This window comes from Erythrolamprus reginae, chromosome 1, assembly GCF_031021105.1.
Source record: "Erythrolamprus reginae isolate rEryReg1 chromosome 1, rEryReg1.hap1, whole genome shotgun sequence".
Taxonomy (NCBI): domain Eukaryota; kingdom Metazoa; phylum Chordata; class Lepidosauria; order Squamata; family Dipsadidae; genus Erythrolamprus; species Erythrolamprus reginae.
The window spans coordinates 95,914,218-95,929,177 of record NC_091950.1 but is presented as its reverse complement, the minus strand read 5'-3'; the positions used below and the strand labels follow the sequence as shown (position 1 = coordinate 95,929,177).

Genomic DNA, 14,960 nt, shown 5'->3' with positions numbered 1-14,960 from the left:
GAATGCCAAATTGGGCTCGCCGCCATGGCTTGTGAGTGCTAACAGGGCCAGTGCGATTTTGCTTCTGCACCTGTGGTGATAGCAAAATCTCGTACGAAGCCGCAGGTGCGCCCATGTTTCAGTGAGGTTTTTTTCTTCCGCACATGCCCAAACACGAGCGCACCTGCGGCTCCATGCGTGATTTTGCTACCTCCACAGGTGTAGAAGCAAAATTGCACTGGCCCTTGCTAGCACTCACAAGCCACGGTGGCGAGCCCAATTTCGCATTCCGGCTAGCAGCTCACCTCTGCCTGCACTCTAAGAGGTACTCAATTCAATGTATTTAATTTTTTAAATAATATTTTTATTATTTTATGTAAACAAAACAATACAAACAGTAAAAAACAACAACAACAAATAACATAAAGAGGAGCTACAGTTGCTCCGCTCAAAAGTAGAAGTCTTTTTTATACAAAAAGGAAAAACAAAATTGTAAATTAGATCATATCAGAGAAATACATTCTAATGTAAAACGTCACTATATAGCTTGTTCTTTATAATAAGTTTAACCTTTTAACTTAATATTTCAACATCCCTATACATTTTTTCTTTTATCCCACCAGATATATACCATCTGCCAAATATTATAGAATTCCGATTCTTCTTGGTTATTTAACCGCCTCGTCATCATATCAAGCTCTGTGCATTCTATAATTTTCCTAAGTACTTCTTTGGGTGTTTCCATTTCTTTCCATCTTTGTGCAAAAACTATCCTAGCTGCTACTAATATATGAATTATTAAATAATATATTTCTTTTTTATATTTATTATTTGAGATACCTAATAAGAAAAATTCGGAGGTTTTCTTGATTTCTTGCTGCGTAATTTCTCTTAACCATCTTTCCACCATATTCCAATAGCTCTTTGCCTTTGAGCAAGTCCACCACAAATGATAATAATGTATTTAATACCACCTCCCTCATACTGCATTTTTTTTCTCCCACAGCAAGCTGTGAGGCTAGATAACTTGTGCAATGAACATTCATAGCTGAGGATAAAATTGAGCGTGCCCACCTCATCTAGTTCAATATTGTAACTAAATATGTAGCACTCTCTGGGCATCATTATCAAAATAACAACAAAATTAACATTAATATTTAAACTTGTATACGATCCAAAACTGGGGAGTAAAATGCTTTTCCGAAATTTCAGCGGGTTAACTCATGACAGATCAGAAATAGTTTTTCCTACAATGCCTGGCTTTGGGATGTACATCTGCTAAACCAGTGATTTTCAACCTTTTTTGAGCCGCGGCACATATTTTACATTTACAAAACCCTGGGGCACATTGAGTGGGGGGAGGGTGGGGGCTAAAAACAGTTTGGACAAAAAAACTCTCTCTCTCTTCCTCCCTTTCACTCTATTTCTCTCTCCCTCCCTCTTTCTCTCCCTTCCTTCTTTCTCTCTCCATTCCTTTCTTTCTCTTCCTCCCTCTCTTTTTTGCTCTTTCTCCCTCCCTCCCTCTATGTCTTTCTCTCTCCTTCCCTCCCTCTCTTTCTCTCTCTCTCTTGCTTTCTTTCTCTTTCTCTCTCTTGCTTTCTTTCTCTTGTTCTCTTTCTCTCTCTCTTGCTTTCTCTCTCTCTCTTGTTCTCTTCCTCTCTCTCACTCTTTCTCTCTCTCTCTTGCTTTCTTTCTCTCTCTGAGCTTTGCGGCACACCTGACCATGTCTCACGGCACACTAGTGTGCCGTGGCACACTGGTTGAAAAACACTGTGCTAAATCAATACTCTATTTAAAGTTACAGTCTGATCCTATCAAGGGTGTCCAGAGTGGACAAATGGGGGATAATGACAAAACATGCATGATGATACATACCCCACAGATGCCAAGCTTTATATACTTATATCAGATGTCCCATTACAGGGTATGACTCTGTGGCATTTTAGCAATAATATTGTGCCAGTGTTGCCACTACAGTTTGTTTCAGATGCCACTCACTGTATAAGTGTCTCAGTTCCACATTTTTGTTCAGGATAGTGAAAAGTGAAACTGATTGTCGGGAGCTCCAGAAAGATCTCTCGAAATTGAGTGAGTGGGCAACAAAGTGGCAAATGCATTTTAATCTGAACAAGTGCAAAGGTATGCATATCGGGGCAAAGAATCCCAATTATACCTACCAACTGATGGGGACCAAACTTTCTGAGACAACCCAAGAAAGGGATCTTGGGGTTTTGGTGGACAGCTCAATGAAGATGTCAACCCAGTGCGCAGCAGTAAAAAAAAAAGCAAATTCCATGCTTGGCATGATTAGGAAGGGAATCGAAAATAGGTTGGCAAGTGTTGTATTGCTTCTGTACAAATCGATGGTGAGACCACACTTGGAGTACTGTGTACAGTTCTGGTCACTGCACCTCAAGAAGGATATAATGGAACTGGAAAAGGTGCAAAAAGGGCAACAAGAATGATCAAGGAAATGGAGCACCTCCCTTATGAAACCAATGCCTTGGTCTCTTCAGCCTTGAAAGATGGCGTTTAAGGAGTGAATTGATCAAAGTGTATAAAATCATGCATGGGATAGAAAAGGCAGATAGAGAAAACTCCTTTTCTCTATCACAAATTACTAGGATGAGGGGGCACTCCCTAAAGCTCATAGGTAAGAAAGTGAGGATAAATAAAGGGAAATATTTCTTCACCCATAGGGTTGTTGATTTATGGAAATCACTTCCAGAAGAGGTCATGACGGCTGTCAGCCTGGATAGCTTCAAGGCAGGATTAGACAGATTCATGGATGCCAAGTGTATTCATGGCTATTGAAACGGATGTCCAAGTGCCGCCTTTATGTTGGTTGAGGCAGGCAGGATTCCCTTGGATACCATCTGTTGGAGGTCAAGGGAAAGGGAGGGTCTTGCCTTCTTTCTGCTCAAGATCCCCATGGACAATTGGTGGGCCACTGTGTGACACAGAATGCTGGACTCGATGGGCTTTGGCCTGATTCAACATGGCTCTTCTTAGGTTCTTATGTTAAAGGAAGAATAAGCAAGAGGCAAATGAAGCTATGACAGCAACTGGAGAAGAAAGAGTGTCAACAGCTGGAGATGCATGTAGTGCACTCTTAAATCATCTGGGTCTATTGGCATTGTTTCAGTTGGACAGGCTCCTGAGTTTATCCATAATGATGTAATCCCTATCATCCAACTTAGAATCCTTCTCTTCTTCCTTACCCTTAATGTCCAAGGGAAGTGAATGTATGATTTCTTGCTGATACCGTGGATGATTACTTGACTGCTCCAAACTAACTGGTAGTGTTACATGTTTGTTCAGAGGAAGGATTCTAACTCTCCAGGAAGAATATGGAGCAGTGGGTCATGACTCTGGTAGGCTTCAGGCCAGATCACAGTAGTTCTTAATAAATTGAGTTATGCATCCATTTCATTCCTGATGGAAGATTATAAGATCTTGCCATATCCAGATGTATCTTCTCAGTTCTTTGCATTGCCTGGCAAATTGGCTTTAGTTCTTTCTTGTCTTCCTCCTATTGCTTCTCAGACTCATCCAAATCCCTGTCAACTTGAAGCAGAAAGAAAAAAATTCAATTAGCAAATCGTGATCAATATCAAGAAGCAAAAAAAACCCATACTTTGTATGGAATTACCGTTTTCCATTATACAAATCAGAAGGACAACATGTGACATTAGCCAACTGGATCTTGTTAAACTAGAATACAGCGTTGAATCTAAAGCAGAATAACCTTGGAAAGTCTTCTTTGAAAGCTTCTGGCTAGAAAGCACTTCTGCTGAAAATGAGCCGAGCAGATTGAGTCATTGCTTTGCTTGATATTAATAGAGGTAAATATACATCTTTGCCCCCTCTGTAGCTGGATGGAAGAGGAAAAGAGAGAGAACAGCCTTGACACGTCAGAAATGGTAGTGATAATAAAAGTAAAGTTCCTTTAAAAACAATCTCTGAGATGTTCAGAATAGAACATGATTGGGAGGGTGGCAGAGAGGGAAGTGATAACGAAACCAAGAACCACACCCCGTTAGCTGCTGCTCGAAAACACTTTCCCATCTGGGTCTAAATGAAAGCAACAGCTCCTGCTGTCCAACATTTAGCTTTCCAAAATGCCATTCAAAACCTCCAGAAATGCAGTCCAAGATGTACAATTAATTGGAGAGGGGGGAAAAAAGAGAAAAATATTTCTTTGAAAATAGGAGGGGGGGGGGGAAAGTGGACGTAATAAAGAACATGAAGGATTGCAGTGGAAATTATTTAATTATTTAAATGCAAATTATTGGTGCTCAAAGGAAGTAAAGCATTAATTTGGAGCAGGGGCGTCAAATTTGATTTCATTGAGGGCTGCATCAGGGTTGTGTTTGACCTGGGGGGGCGTGGCTAGCTCAACATCACTCATGTCGGGGGCATATGTTAGGGGATCACTCGTTGCTCAAGCGCTCTGGCAGCGAAAACTGAGCTTGTGAACCTCCTGGGCTCCAGAGGATTGCAGGAAGCTGTGGTAGCCAAAAATGGAGCTCCCGCTCTCCATTTTTGCTGGCAAAGGCACCGCGGACCAGCCCTTTACTGTTCCTAGGGTGGCCCCGCAGGCCAGATCGGCCTCCGGCTTTGAGTTTGATACTCCTGGTCTGGAGGATAAAAATCCATCCGCAACAAAGCTTCTTTAAAATTGATTGGAGTCAAAATTGGATGAGGAATGTCTCACACAATCTCAGTTTTGTATGAGAATTCACATTTAGCTATTTTATGATTTAGTCTATTCAGATTAATATTTTCTCAATATAACTAGAAGGCACCAAATTGAGGAAGACTGGTCTCAACTAGAAATACACATTACAACTACAGTAGTACCTCTACTTACGAACTTAATTCGTTCCGTGACCAGGTTCTTAAGTAGAAAAATTTGTAAGAAGCAATTTTTCCCATAGGAATCAATGTAAAACTAAATAATGCATACAATTGGGGAAACCAATCATATGTGGAGGCCCAGTTTCCTCCCAGGAGATCCCTAGAGAGGCCTCACGGAGGCTTCTCCCTGCCTTTTCCTCCCAGGAGATTCCTAGAGAGGCCCCATGGAGGCTTCTTCCCCCTTTTCCAGCCCTGTTTCCTCCCAGGAGATTCCTAGAGAGGCCCCACGGAGGCTTCTCTCCATCTTTTCCGGCCCTGTTTCATCCCAGGAGATTCCTAGAGAGGTCCCACAGAGGCTTCTCCCTGCCTTTTCTGGTTACAGTTTCAGAGGCTCAGGTTTGTAAGTGGAAAATGGTTCGTGAGAAGAGGCAAAAAAATCTCGAACACCCACTTCTTATCTAGAAAAGTTTGTAAGTAGAGGCGTTTGTAGGTAGAGGTACCACTGTACTGTACTATATTTCTCCGCACAGGACTGTTATGGGGGAAAGTAGGCAGGAAAAATCCCTATGTATGTCTGCTTCATTTCTGGATGAAACTGTGTGTCACTCTTAAATAAGTTACAAATGCAAGTTGAAACAAAGTCAGCATTTTTCTCATCCCTATTCTAGAGTTACTTCTTTTCAAACTATAGATAGATAGATAGATAGATAGATAGATAGATAGATAGATAGATAGATAGATAGATAGATAGATAGAGAGACAGAGAGAGAAATCCATCCAGAAATGAAATGTGACAAGGATTTTTGCTGCTCCTCCCAGTGTAAGAGGAGTCCAGGTCTCTGATACCTTACTGTATGTTTGCAAATATGGATGTTGAACAATTGAATCTGTTCCTTAATAAGATGTGTAGTAAGGAATGGCTTATAAAGATAAAAAGAATACATACATTGCAAACAGATGTGTATTGCATATGCTTGCAGTATTTTTGGCATGCATAAAGTTAGCATTGCTGTCAGAGCACCACTATTCTTTGAAACAGTTTCTGTGGTTGCAGGTCACTGGGTTTTATGTGCATATTCCTATCACCCCCAGTTACAAAGATTTGAAAAGAATTAAGTGCAAAAGGTTATTGGGATTTTGAAGTAAGAAAGTTAAAAACATGGACTAAAGGGACAATTCAATTTGGAATAGTGCCTTATTTAAAGTATTTTTTTTTTCAAATATAAGAAAGAGATAATATAATTCTGTGGGAAAGAAAAATGTTTAACTTTGTTAGGGAAGTTGATTGGCTGACTGTGTTAAACAAAGAGATAGATAGGAAAAGAAGGGAAATGCGAAGATCCCGGAAGATCATGTGCTTATAGAAGTATGAAGTACTGAAAGGGACTAATGTGCTATGGACATGGGGGGGGGAGCTCTTTTATTTTTAAAAAAATGCCCAATTATGCATTATATAATTAAAATAAAGAAAAATGTTTATTATTAAAGGGAGTAAAAGTGGTAAAAGGGACAAGAGGACTGTTGAATCATTCTCGGAGAATATATTTGTTTATGATGTATACATTCATAGAAAAGGGTACTATTTTATTGGCCGGCAAGACTATCTGTGTCAAAATGAAGATAAATTGAAGTATCCACAACAAAAGATAAAATAGCAAGTACTTTTGCAGAGTATTAAATCTTCTATGGACTTTTTGCTGAAAATGGAAAGAGCTAAAGTGATGGTTTTTAGACTGGATGACTGAAAAATGGCATTAAACAAGGGAGCACCACAACGCAAGTATAGTGCAGTAGGGTATAACTTGCATTGTGACAGCAAAACACCACATACACTGCATCATTTTTGTCATCATGACCAGTAACAAATAAATCAGGCTGTGTTTGTAACAACCCAGCCATCATCTTTCCCAGGCAGTTGTGGCTGCCAGCAAATGATACCAAACTGACTCATTCAGTGATGTCCTCAAAGTTCTCCCAGATCCAGCAAAGGAGGCTGTCACTTTTCATTTTTTGTGAGGGTTTCTTCCTAGATGATGATGATGATGATGATCATTATCATCATCAACAACAACAACAACAACAACATCAAGGGACCTTGGAGGTCTTCTAGTCCAATCCCCTGCTTGGGCAGGAGACCCTACATCTCTTCCGACAAATGGTTATCCAACACCTTCTTAAAACCTTCCAGTATTGAAGCATTCACAACTTCTGGAAACAAGCCGTTCCACTGATCAATTGTTCTAACTGTCAGGAATTTTCTCCTTAGTTCTAAGTTGCTTCTCTCCTTGGTTAGTTTCCACCCATTGCTTCTTGTTCTACCCTCATGTGCTTTGGAGAACAGCCTGACTCCCTCTTCTTTGTGGCAACCCCTGAGATATTAGAACACTGCTATCATGTCTCCCCTGGTGCTTCTTTTCATTAAACCAGCCATACCCAGTCCCTGCAACCATTCTTCATATGTTTTAGTCTCAAGTCCCTTAATCATCTTTATTGCTCTTCTCTGCACTTTCCCCCCCTAAAGTTTCAATATCCTTTTTGCATTGTGGTGACCAAAATTGAATGCAGTATTCCAAGTGTGGCCTTACCAAGGCCTTATAAAGTGGTATTAACACTTCACGTGATCTTGATTCTATCCCTCTGCTAATGCAGCCTAGAACTGTGTTGGCTTTTTTGGCAGCTGCTGCACACGGCTGGCTCATATTTAAATGGCTGCCCACTAGGACTCCAAGATCCCTCTTCCAGTTACTACTGTTGAGCAATGTACCACATATACTGTACTTGTGTATGTTGTTTTTCTTGCCTAAATGTAGAACCTTACTTTTTTTTACCACTGAACTCATACTGGCAAGATCACAGTTGGTGCCACCATGGGCATAGGGATGAATTTATCCCTCATCTGCTTCTGTTACTTTTTCTACCCTTGGGTCTCTCCTGTGTGGCTGCAGAGAGCAAGAACTGAGACCATGCCTGGAAAAAAAATCCTGTTTTTATGAGCTTTCTTGGAAGTTTATCTCTAGTACAGTTGTTGGAAGGAACTGCTAACCATCTGGTAAATATTTATGTGGCATGATACAGTTAAACTCCAAACAAGACTACGTCTGTTTAGAGCTAAATCTAATCCCTTCTGGTTGACTGACTAGGTCAACAGAATTGTTCTAATTGTACAAAATTAGACAGTGAGGCAACCACTCTTGTTCCTCTTGAATCAAGAACAGCTGTCCTAATGATTCCTTCATAAGCACCCCTCGTCCTTCACTATTGCCGTTTCATGTACAAGGCCCTTGCCATGGTGATGGTAGTATAGGGCAGTGATGGTGAACCTTTTTTCCCCTGGGTGCTAAAAGAGTGTGCAAGTGTGCTATCACACATGTGCGAGTGCCCACACCATAATTCAATGCCCGGGGAGGGTGAAAACAGCTCCCCCCCTGAGACCCTCTGGAGACCAGAAACGGCCTGTTTCCCAACTTCTGGTGGGCCCAGTAGGCTTGTGTTTCACCCTCCCCAGGCTCCAAAGGCTTCCCTGGAGCTGGGGGAGGGTAAAATGTTCTTCCCCATTTCCCCTGAGGATCTCTGGAAGCCAAAAACGCCCTCCCAGAGCCTCTGTGTGAGCCAAAAATCAGCTGGCTGGCACACACATGCATGTTGGAGCTGAGCTAGGGCAATGGCTCACATGCCAGCAGATATGGCTCCGCATGCCACCTGGGCCATAGGTTCGCCATCAGTGGCCTAGGGCTGTCAAGTCTCCCCTTGTCCGCTCCTCCCAGGATGTATCACAAAGACCACTACTGTGATAAACTCATGACTTACTGTGAGCAGTTCAAAGGACATGTTGAAGGTTTTGCTTGGATGCATTGTTCTCTTCTGTTAAGAATCATGCAGATGCTACAATAAACAGTGGTATACCATGAGGCCTTCCCCATATAGCCAAAATTAACTCAATTTTTAAAATTTGTTCTTCATAATAGTTTGATCCCACTTCAAGCCAAATAGAGCCAGGACATCAAATGTTAAATCTGAAACAAATATAAAGCAAACTCAAACCATAAGTGAACAATAGAATCATACAACGGACAACTGTATAATATATTAAGCAGGAACTATGGCTGACACCCCAACTATTTTGGGCCAAAGACTCAATGGAACGAAACACATTCTACTTGCTTAGCAAAGCATTCCCTCTTATAGTACTGCATCCAGTTTTGGTCACCACACTACAAAAGAAGACATGGAAATTCTAGAGAAAGTTCAGAGGAGAACAACCAGGATGATAAGGGGACTGGAAACTAAAATATAAAAAGAGCGGTTGCAGAAACTGAGCATGGTCAGTCTGGCAAAGAGAAGGACCAGGGGAGACATGATAACAGTGTTCCAATATTTGAGGGGCTGCCACAGAGAAGAGGGGGTCAGGCGATTTTCCAAAGCACCAGAGGACAGACAAGGAATAATGAATGGAAGCTGACAAAGGAGAGATTCAACCAGGAAATAAGGAGGATCTTTCTGATGGTGAGAGCAATCAACCAGTGGAACAGCTTGCCTGCAGAGGTTGTGAGAACTCCAACATTTGAGACATTCAAAACAAGATTGCACTGTCATTTGTCCGAAATGGTGTAAGGACTAGAGCGGGGGGGGGGGGGGGGGAGGGTTGGACTAAATGACCTACAAAATCCCTTCCAACTCTAATAAATAATCTAATCTAAGGATTTAGAATTGGGGGGAGTAGTCTGAGTCTCCTTGCAATGTTCTTCATCTACTCTGGACTTTTTCTTTTGCACCTGGTGCTGCCCTAATGGTCCTTGATTCTTTCTCCAATATCAAGTACACCAAGCTACTGCATCTGGTGTACTCACATCCAAAGGCATCCTCATCTCACATGCATTATAATACTCCAGCCACATAGAGAACAAGGTATGTGTTACTGTCACCATTGCATCCTGGTCCAGGGAGATTTATAACTGGTGCACCAGCCAAATCTAGGCACAGCTGCTATGTTCCCAACCAGAACTCCCACCAGCTGTTTAAGCTGGAGCCAAAAGCTCAGGAGGACTCCCAAAATGTCCTATCCAGAGCAGTGGAATTTCAATGGTCCATTAAAAGTAATTTAATATTAGAGATCTAAGCACTGCTTCTCTGTCCAAAATTCTGATTATCAATGTAAGAACTTGGGGAAGTAGCCAAAGGTCAGAGTACTGTAGCATCGGAATCCTACAATACAGTACTCTCACATTGACTGAATAGTTAGTCAAGGAAGGGAGAGTGATTCTCAGTTTTATTTTGAGGTGGGTCTAAAAGCCAGATGTTAAATATTATTGAACTACTTAGAAAGCATTATTACTAGGTGAATAGATTCAATATGTGTAAAAATAATCAACTGCTCAGAAAAGAATGTATTTTTTATTCATTCTCAATAGTATTTTCCCCCAAGGTATTTTATTGCATTATAAAATGCAAATAATACATTATAGAATAGAGATAATAACTGAGTAGTGGCACTTATTTAATAGAAATTGGAAAGTGCTTATTTAAATAAATTAAACCTTTGAAGAAAAAGTTTATATCAATGTTAAGTATTATTTTTTAAGATGTTAATGAACACAAGTTGTTTAAGTTATACAGTTAATGCTAGTGACATAAATTAAATACCTTAACAACAAACCAAGAAGCTATCTCATCAAATGAAGGAATTATTTAAAACTATTTCCAAATTTTATCATTTAATTTCTTCAGAATGTTTGAATGCTATTTAAGGAGCTCAGATGGAAGAGATACAAATTGTGCAGTCAAATCCATTTTTTTTGCTTCCTACCACACATGCTTTTAAAGATGATCATTTATTTATTTTAGCAAGTTTTTTAGAAAGAAAAAAAAATACAAAAATCTCCTCCAAAACCAGACAAAAATATCAAATGCTACAAAAATACAGTTTCCCAAGTTACCCGCTTACCAAAAAAGATCCAGTAAAATGGGAAAAATATCTACATCTGCCACATATTAATCAAATGTCAAATCCATTTCTAAGTCTACATAAAAAGAATTTAAAATAACTCTCTTAATATTATAAGATTGCTTAAAACCTATGCCTTTAAAGAACACGTTCCTATTTTGAGAAATTAGAAAATTGGTAATATTCCTGATGTCAAGGATTGGATCCAAGAGGTGCAATTTATCTGTTTTTGAAGGGAAAAACCTTTATATCCTAATCAAAAAATAATTCAATATGTTCATACCTCTAAAAGTAGAAAAAGAATAGAAAAAATGAAGAGAAGATGAGCCATTTTTTGAAATCTTTGTTTTTATGTTTATTTGAATATCTGTAGGTGTTTAATCAGAGTGTCTTTGAACAGGAGATATATCCTGATTCTTCCTTCAGGAATGTGAAGCTAATAAATTGTTGCTGCTTGATTAGCTAAGCTTAGCATTATATATACCGGCAATCATTCTGACTTCAGGCATCAGAAAAAGCCAAAGACTTAAGACAGGATTTGATTTACTTTGTTCTGGGCAGACAACAGCAAATTAGCATATCAAATTAAGCTTGGACCTGCTCAGCTTGTTTGGTATTATGGCTTAAGGCCATCAGTACAGCCTGATCTTTATTTATTTTATTTTCTACACAATTCAAGTTATATGTAATATTTTATTATCAAGTCAAATTGAACTCCATTGGATGCTGCTCCCCATAATTTAAGAATTGAATGAACTGATTTTCATCAATCCCTTTTGATCTGACTTTCATCACATAGTCACTATTTCTGAGATGAAATCGCGGAAAATGGGTTATTTAGTTTAACGATTGTTCAATAGATATCAGGGTGGAAAAGAAGAAGCACTTATGGACATCAAGCCATCATGTGTCCTAGATCAGCATTGTTCTCCTCTTTGGTTTTAGACTGGCATCTTTCAAGCGTCATCTGGAGCCGCCAACATTGGGTTTACTCTACATTGAGACTCTCAAAGCCGAAATGTGAAGGATTGAACCCGAAGGGGTTTTGTATAATTACCTTTCTTTGGTTGTGCTTCTTATTCATACACAGCATTCTAAGATCCATTTAAAATGTTGCTGCATAATCAAATCAAATATAAGCTTATATTTTAGGTCTCTGGTAAATAAACCACCCCTTCAAAAGTTAAGCCATGAAAATATATAAGGCAAACCAATACAGAATACTTCCGCACTATATTTATTTATTTATTTATTTATTTATTTATTTAGATTTGTATGCCGCCCCTCTCCGCAGACTATTCTAGAAATTTATCTTCTTATGTAGTATAATAGTGACCTCTATTCGAGAGCATTTTAGGCCAAATTAGTTGTTAGAGCAATTGAATGATTGAATACATGTATACTGCTCAAAAAAAATAAAGGGAACACTCAAAGAACACATCCTACATCTGAATGAATGAAATATTCTCATTGAATACTTTGTTCTGTACAAAGTTGAATGTGCACGACAGCATGTGAAATTGATTGTCAATCAGTGTTGCTTCCTAAGTGGACAGTTTGATTTCACAGAAGTTTGATTTACTTGGAGTTATATTGTGTTGTTTAAGTGTCCCCTTTATTTTTTTGAGCAGTGTATATCCCCTGCAGAGATTGTAATACTCCATGAGTTACCTTAGAGCAGTGTTTCACAACCTTGGCCACTTGAAGATATCTGGACTAAAACTCCCAGAATTTCCCAGCCAGCATTCGCTGCCTTAGAGGATCACAATGAACACGGGAGGAAAAACTCAAAGTCCAAAGGATATCTTGTAGCACCAGGAGTCATTAAAAATGCTTTGAACCCCTTCCCGCCCCCACTCCAAGATTTATGCTTGTAAATATCCCAGCTGGGGTGTGTATACATATCCAGTCTTGAGCATTCCATATTTATTCCATTTATTTGAGCATTCCAGTCTTGAGCATTCTTCAGGGACAGGGTGAAGTAACCAAATCAGAACAATGCTTGCCAAACGAGCACTTTGGCTGGGGTGCGGCTTTTGCCATAGAAAATAGCAGGGGCAAAAAAAGGAGAAACTTCAGGGAAGGGGGAAAAATAGACCCATAAGCCAGAATTCCCCACCCTGGGCCTACCTAATTCATCTGCTCTCTGCATTCAATTTCTCTCACAGTGACAATAATGAGTCATGATTACAATGAATCATCGCTCCAGATTCTAGGATGAAGTTATTGCTAGCAACATCTGGCTATTCTTGTCACACAGGCCCAATGTCATTTGTGTAAGTATTTCTATCTTGGGAAGTATGACTAGGTTGTTTGCCATCATCAGTGATGTCGAACCTTTTTTAACTCGGGTGCCAAAACAGCCTGCATGCGCGTGCCCCCACCCATAATATAATGCCCTCCCGCCACACCTGCATGCATAAATCCCCCCGCGCTGCCCACAGGCCTCACAAAAGCTTCTGGACTTCTAGTTGGCCTGTGGGGGCGTTTTTTGTCCTCCCAGGCTTCAGGAAAGTCTGTAGATGGCAAAAAAATAGGCCCAACGGGCCTAATGGAATGAACTTTCATGAAGCCTTAGGTAGGCAAAAACAGCCTGTTCCCATCCTCCAGAAGGCCAAAAATCAGCTCTGGTGCTGACTTAGGGTAATTTATTTACAGTGATCCCTCATTTTTTGTGCAGGGTGCGTTCCGAGACCACCCGTGAAAAACAAATTTCCGTGAAGTAGAGGAAATATATTTTTTATGTATTTAACGAGTATTTGAACTTTTAAAACCCACCCTTTGCATTAAGCTGTCATTCTATAATGTTTCTCAGCTGGAACTACATGGGATATCCTACCAGTTTCTTTAATAGAGTACAGTAATACTGTAGGAGAATTTTATGAATTTTTAATGGATTTAAAAATGTTAATGGATTTAAGCCCCCTCTGAAAACCCATGAAATAGTGAATCCGTGAAAGATAAGCCGTGAATTACTGAGGGAATACTGTATTTATTTGTTTGGATTTCTAGGGCGCCCTTCTCCAAGCAGACTCAGGGCGACTTACAAGGTACCGGTAATACCTCATGTGCCTTCAAATATGGCTCTGAGTGCCACCTGTGGCACACGTGCCATGGGTTCACCATCATGGTCCTAGATAGTTCCATTTTATTTCTTAAATTTACTGAGCCACAGAAGCAGCAGGCGAGCGCGTATCCACACTTATGTGAGCAACGAGTGAAGGCTTGCATGTGTGCTTAATGGCTTTTCGCGCAAATGGAGCTGTGCATGTATGTTTACCCGTTGCCCCAGCGGAACTATTTCCTTTCCCGCCACTGCTATTATTATTATTATTATTATTATTATTATTATTATTATTATTTAGATTTGTATGCCGCCCCTCTTCGAAGACTCGCTAGTTCGCAAAGCCAGAAAAGTCGGGGAACTCTGCTGTAGGGGTTGGTCAATTAGGCTGTGCAGGAATGACTGTCTCTGTATCATCCAATGGGTTATTAGAAACATGCCGATTCAGTGGCGAAGACAATGAAAGATTAGGAAAACAAGAAAGTCTACAGCAGTGATGGCGAACCTATGGCACGGGTGCCACAGGTGACATGCGGCATGTGCTGCTGGCATGTGAGCCGTTGCTCTAGCTGAGCTCCAACGTGCCTCCTAAGGGATGGGGTAGGGCGTTTTTACCCTTCCCCGGCTCCAGGGAAGCCTTTGGAGCCTGGGGAGGGTGAAACTCAAGCCTACTGGGCCACCAGAAGTTGGGAAACAGGCCATTTCCAGGTCCAGAGAGCCTCCGGGTGGCAGGGGAAGCTATTTTCACCCACCCCAGGCATTGAATTATGGGTGTGAGCACTCATGCATGTGCAATAGCATGTATGCACACTCTTTCGGCACCCGAGGTGGAAAAAGTTCACCATCACTGGTCTACAGAGTTCACTAGGTGGTTATTGTAGGAGAAGAATTGTGTTAATTTATACTGGCAAAAAGTGATACCATCTTTTCAGACTACAAATTTTTTTTAAAGGCCACAGACTTTCATGAGCTACAGCTGATGAAGACCGCATCTGAAGTGAGCCGTAGCTGTAGCTTGTACCTTCTAATAAAATTTGTCAGTGTGATCACTGTATCCATGTAACAATGATGGATTGCACCAAGGGAAATTGAGTTAAGGGTTGCCAAAAAAAAGAG

The 14,960-nt window shown here is 40.4% G+C and overlaps 1 protein-coding gene across 3 annotated transcripts in view; it reads left to right on the top strand.

Moving 5' to 3' along the window:
- Window positions 1-14,960, top strand: part of CREB3L1 (cAMP responsive element binding protein 3 like 1) — a 236,034-nt gene that overhangs the window by 93,816 nt on the left and 127,258 nt on the right. The window contains exon 1 of one of the 3 annotated variants that reach the window (XM_070760507.1): window positions 13,017-13,056. The exons of the other annotated variants lie outside the window; for them this stretch is intronic. The gene's annotated coding sequence lies outside the window, so the exon portion shown is untranslated. Of the gene's footprint in view, window positions 1-13,016; window positions 13,057-14,960 lie in introns of those variants that run through there. 3 annotated transcript variants of the gene reach the window in all.